Source organism: Nelumbo nucifera, chromosome 1 (genome assembly GCF_055504915.1).
Source record: "Nelumbo nucifera cultivar China Antique chromosome 1, China Antique-T2T, whole genome shotgun sequence".
In the NCBI taxonomy this organism is placed as follows: domain Eukaryota; kingdom Viridiplantae; phylum Streptophyta; class Magnoliopsida; order Proteales; family Nelumbonaceae; genus Nelumbo; species Nelumbo nucifera.
The window spans coordinates 124498201-124504315 of NC_142649.1; the positions used below are offsets into that span (position 1 = coordinate 124498201).

Genomic DNA, 6115 nt, shown 5'->3' on the forward strand with positions numbered 1-6115 from the left:
GGAAATCAATGGTTAATCAAACAAACATACAAGGATAAAAAATTCATTTCATGGCAAGATGATGAAATCCAAAAATTAGGAGGTTTGTATGGTCTTTCAAAATAGAGTTATCGTAGATAAATTTTAACCATATTTGAATGTGAGTCATACTCTTTCTAAAATTTGACAAGTGCCATCTCCTACGGATAGACACCCCTGCCTTTCGAAGACCTCGGTGGGCGACCTCTTCCCTAAAACTCCATGAAGAGCATGTCCAAGTGAAGCACAACACTTGGGTATTTTAAGGCATATGTTTGGGTATCTCTCAGGTCCTTCACTCTCTAGCTCTCATATCTCTTCCTTGGATCGGACTAGCTTGGCTTGACCGAATTCACCCTCTTACTGACTTGAGTATTGGAGTGCGTGCCATCCTCGGAAACCTCTGACTTTCTTTTGTCTGTAGATCTGTTCGGTGCATCACTTCATCTTTCCACCTCGGCTTCATCCAAGTTGGAAGGACTATCTGCTACGTGTCTGGTTCGACTACACCTTAGGTTGGATTAATCAATACCCCCCATGAATTTTATGAAGACCCACCTGATTGATTACTATTTTTATGATGCCGGTTGATTGGTTGTAAGTTTTTTTTTTTTTTTTTTTCCGGTATTATGTCTTTCTGACATCCTAATCAATCTTCCCCATGATTTTGCATCTCAAAAACTGGTGCAAAATTTGCACCACCTTCCTCCTATGTCAATTTTCTCTATGATATAAAGTGAGGACCACATCATCTTTGCTTCTACCTCACTCCCAAACAAATAAAAGTAACCCTCCTACTTTCACTCTTTTGCATAAGGTGGGGTCACACCATTTTACTTCCTATATTTATTTTTGACAAACACAAAGATAATGTCAAATCTGAAGCAAAAGTGGACCAGAATTAAAATACATTTACAACAGTACAAATGCAACAAATACAGCCTAAGGCTTTATTTGGGAAGAATACAAACACAAAAATATTTATCTATGATGAGTACAAACAAAACTTCAAAGATTAAACACTTTTTTACATTGACCAATTTTGAGTGCAAAAGTTTGGATATATTTTTTCCATGCAAACTTTTCTCTTATTTTGAATGTAAAAATGTCCTAGGATTCGTGATTATTTTATTTTTAATATGAATGCATTTAATGCCTACAAAAATGAACCAGAATGCATGTATATACATTGAACTAGTTTTTGAGAAGAGTATAAATACAAATATGCATGGTTCATGTAAATGACTGCATTTACATTTGTACTCTTCTCAAATGGAGTCTTGGGAACATCTCCCCATGAGAATAGGAGATGTTCCCATGTTCCATTGTCTGGTATTATGCACAGCATTTTGTGGTCCACAGATCCGGACTGGTTTGGAGACACCTGGGCCTGGGTGGTGACTGGGGAATGAATGCTTTACACTTCACAATCACATATGATGGGTAGGGGTGTTAATGGACTGATTTTGGATTGGATCCCATTCAAACCAAAATCAATTTAGACGAATTGGATGAACCAACAAGACATTGAATTGGATTAGTCCAAATTTAATGGCCCAAAATATTTATTAGATTGGACCTGATCCTTCCTTAATACATTTATATTGGATTGAGTTGGATTGAGCCAATATTTGGTCCATTGATAGAAGATAAGAATATAGGTGTGAATGAACCAACTTTAGGTTAGAATTAATCTAAATTAAAACAAATTTGAATAGATTGAAAAGTCCAAACATTGAATTAAACCGGTCCAAAATAGTATAAAATATTCATTGAATTGGATTGGACCTGGCCTATTTGTAATGGATTCACATTGGACTGGATCGGATTGGACCAAATCCAGTCAAATTGACACCCATGGGTTCGATCAAGAAAACCTGCCAGCCATAGCTAATAAGCCCGTTCTGGCTTAATTAGAGCCCTGGGCTGAGACCATATGCATCCGTCATATAATTAATTCTCTCTTACACGACTTTCTAGATGATATGTTTGCCCAACAAAATGAGTCCACATATTTCCTAAACCTGCCATGTCATCCGTTCTTTCCACTTGGCAAAATATGTAAATCAAATATCAGGTAGAAGTAGTAATTTAATGAACGGATAAATATATCTAACTCTTTTAACTCTTTAAGCAGAAGAGGCGTCGCAAGAACAAACACGGACAACGCTCATTGCATGATTGGTAAGTTCAAGTATCTTGACCCTGTGTTTAAGTCCGTCCAGTTCTCTTTCCAGGCACATCACCCTCTCCTTCATCATCAGGCTATCTTCTTCCAGATGTGCAATTTGATCTCCTTGTTTCCTGATCCTTAGAGCTAGTAATTTTGGTATAATGATCCTGCTAGAGTTCTTCTGTGGCTGCCAATGCACCAGACCATCCATCATTCCCTCCTCTTCCTCTTCTTCCTGTTCCACTCTCTTACAGCTCGATGAGACTGACTCGCCTGTTTCTTCGCTCCATTGGCACAACCCCAGAAGTCCTTTCATGGAGCCATAGCCGTAGAAAGAAGATAAATGTAACCCATCGGAATCGTTGTGAAGGGGAGAAGAAGAGGTGACAGGGTGGTGGTTTGTTTCCTTGGCTTTGATAATGTAGGACGTGGTGTTAAGTGGAGCGCTGGGGACATGGAGGAGGGCATACTGATACTGTGCTTTCTTCAACTTATTTGTCGTGGTGAAATGATGGGGTTCTCTCCTTGCCTGCCATCTTCTTGGCCATCTCTTTGGCCTGGGCTTCTTAACAAACCCTCTTGTCGCTTTTCTCATTTGTTGTAGCTAGCTTTTATTTGTTTCCTGAAACATGATAATTAAAACTGAATTACAGATCTGAATTCTGAACAGGGTATACAATAAAACTACGTAATAGCTAGTCCTTTTTTTTTATTTTTTATTTTTTTCATGTTGGGCTCCAAATTCACTGTTTAAGATGACGAATAACAATACGGCAATACCTAATTCTTAGTAATAATAAATGATTAAATTCTTTAAATATCTTCCTATAAAACTTCCTCCGACCATAGAACTCTTTCTTTTAATTTTGGAGCTTGGGTTCTCGTTTAATAAATGCAAGGGACAACTGTCATATGATCATGATGCAAATATTTCTTCATCGGATATAGCAAATACAAATTGGGTTTTTTGTCAACGCTATTGATCTCCTCTGTTTCCAGACTTTGAAGAATCCCACGTTAACAAAATACGTGAAGGGGCAAGAATACGTAACTGGGTGGTATACCGAAAATATGTGGAAATCAGGAACTGGGAACTCGGGGGACTTTTTCTTTTCGTAAGAAACAAGTATTCGTTCTCTCATCCTGTAAGGATTTGATTTTGAAATTTTGAATGAATAAATCATAAATGAGAGTACCTTCTTGATCAAAAGTTTCGCTGTTTCAGTTAATAAACGATTGAATTTGTCAAAGTTTTGAGATTTGTACTGTACCAACCAGAACTTCATTAAGACCTTCATAATTATCGTGATTAATAAAATAAAAAATAATAGGGACGGACAAAAAAAAAAAAAAGAATTTCTAGGGATAATTTTTGCGGGGATCTCAATTCTCAAGGTCTCTTGTATGGATAATTGATCCTCCTCCCCCCATCATCCTCTGCTACATGCAAAATTGAAAGAAGCAATTACTATATGAAATTAATCTTAATCACGCTTTCTTCCTTTCTCTTATTGGGATGCAAAATTAATTTATTCCATCTTTTATGTGAAAGAATGAAAACTTCTCAAGAAAACGCGCCCCACTGCGTCTTCCCAAATTCGGCCATTCTCGGGCCCCTGTTAAACCAGATCAATTTAACCCCCTCCAGGGCGGAAAAGTAAAGAGCAATAAAAGAAAAGAAAATTAAGAGTAAGAGATTCTTATTGGGTTTTAGTTCAAAGAGATAAAAGTGGATGGAAGCGTATTGTAATGAGCGAGGCATTCTAATCACAAGGAGGAAGGAATGTTAAACTGAACAATGAAATTATTATCCCTCACCTGGAACCTAATCGCCTAAATGCTTCGTCTTTATTGAATCTTTGCTTCAGGCCGGCTCAGTGATGAGATTGATTGCATGAACGAATGGAACATAAAAATAAACATAGACTTATAGACCCCCGAAATTAGAAAAGATGAAAAAGAAAACAGATGAAACCCCGTTCAAAACCTCCGAGTAAAGAAATCAGCCGCGGCTTCAGCCAAGCAAAACACGACCCTCCCTAGCAGTGATAGCAGCGTCACCAGAGACGTTAGGGACGGCATGGAATTATTCTGCAGTGGAAATCAGAAATCTGCATTGTGCCTGTCCGTACTTTTCCGTTATTTTTATAGTCTATCTTCTCTCTGTTTGTTTCTCTGGGAAGAATTGTAATAGGACTCTGACTCTCTCTTATCTATTTTATTCTTTCTGATGGCAGGGGATTTAGGGTAAAGATGGACAATAGACAATGAAGAAACTATTGATCGTACGTGGATATAGTCCACAACGCTTTTAAGTTTTTATCGCGTCAATAGGACACACTCTCTCTCTCCTCCGCAACCGATGGCGTTCGCGTGGCATCTCCCATTCGAAGATAAGCCCTGACCGCACTCCAAAAGAATCGAGTCGAGGCAGTCCTGTCCGCACATGCGCTCCAACACTGTGAACCATATTCTCCACATCCACGTCCACGTCCACTCGTATAGAATGGCCCATAACTTGCCACCTGTCCCATATGCTTGAGTCATCTGATCCACCATCAGTTGGGTCTTATCACGTAGATCTCGCGAAGAAAAAGTTATGTTCGGAAGATTAGATCATAACCGCCTGATCTTACAGGGTCATGGTGTAATGGGATAGTGAACAATTTTAAACAAGTGAAGTCGTAAGGATAAATTCCAGATGATACAGTCTGCCGACAACGATCATTCCTGAGATAACCAATGTCTTGGCTGGGACCCATTCATTTGTGGGTGTCAATTCTTCAAACCTAGGCCAAGTCACAGGAAGGTCCAGCTAACCTATAACCATTAGGCCCATATGTGCAAATCAAATTCAATTGCTGTAGCGTATGTAGGCTTTCCTGCGAATCAAACACGTTCATGCTTAAAACAAATGAATGCCAGTCCAAATAAAATTTGCACCGGTGCAAATTGAGTTGGAATCTGCTCACCAAAAAAAAAAAAAAAGAACTGCCCCAATACAGTAGTGATACACTTCTAACATGATGTGTATACATCTCCCAATGAGACGGGGCTCGCCATGTCTGTCGTGTGTGGAGACAGATCATGTTGGAACAGTTTTTGTTGTGAATAGATCCAAACTTGTGTAAATGCATGCAAGTGCAAATAAGTTGTGCAAATTGTAAGTTATTTTTACTCCAGATTTGACTTCTCTTGTTCAAGAGAAGAAAAGATGTGTTCCTAATACGAAAGAAAATGAGATAGGAGGGATTATTGATTTGGGGAGTGAGGTAAGAAGCAAGATGATGCGACTCCCACTTTATATGAGAAAGAATTGTAGGAGAGATGTACAAATTTTGCATACAACGTTTAGGATGCAAAAATGTGCATTGTTAGTGCAATGAGACCAAAAAAAAAAAAATACAAATTTTGCATCAGATTGCAATGCAAAAATAATAGTTACAAACAAATGGATACAAAACTGAACCAGGTGCAAAAATTGTATATGGTTCAGATTTGCACCGCAAACGAACAGCCTAAGTGCAAATACATAATATGAAAGCAAAGACCAAATTTCAATACATAAAAGAATATGTATTTAGCTATTTCTAAGGTCTGAGGTTCTGGCTCCATATGATAAAGTAACTGACCATCCGGGTTTCCAAAAAAGAAAAAGATAAACAGGTTATCTTACCAATGTAATGTAAGGAATATGGAACTTCTCGCCCACTTTCGGTGGTGCTTTGCTTGAACGCAGCAAAACTAATAAATAAAGGTTAGGTAGCGGTACGGTATTGTTCACTAAAAATTCTGGACTGACGTTGGAACAGGTGAGGTAGTGCCGTAGAGGTTGAACATCACAAGGCTTGATCCACACCGACTGCCAATTGAGACCCATCAAATGGTCAAGGGAGCGTTCTCAGGCTCGGTTACTAATTGTCT

At 38.5% G+C, this 6115-nt stretch overlaps 1 long non-coding RNA gene across 1 annotated transcript; it reads right to left on the minus strand.

Moving 5' to 3' along the window:
* Window positions 1-1735: 1735 nt before the first annotated feature.
* On the minus strand, window positions 1736-5049 carry LOC104609730 (uncharacterized). Its single transcript, XR_016080086.1, has 2 exons — window positions 4010-5049; window positions 1736-2813 (listed from the first exon to the last, which is right to left on the minus strand). It is a non-coding gene; the product is annotated as an uncharacterized LOC104609730 (long non-coding RNA).
* Window positions 5050-6115: the final 1066 nt, after the last annotated feature.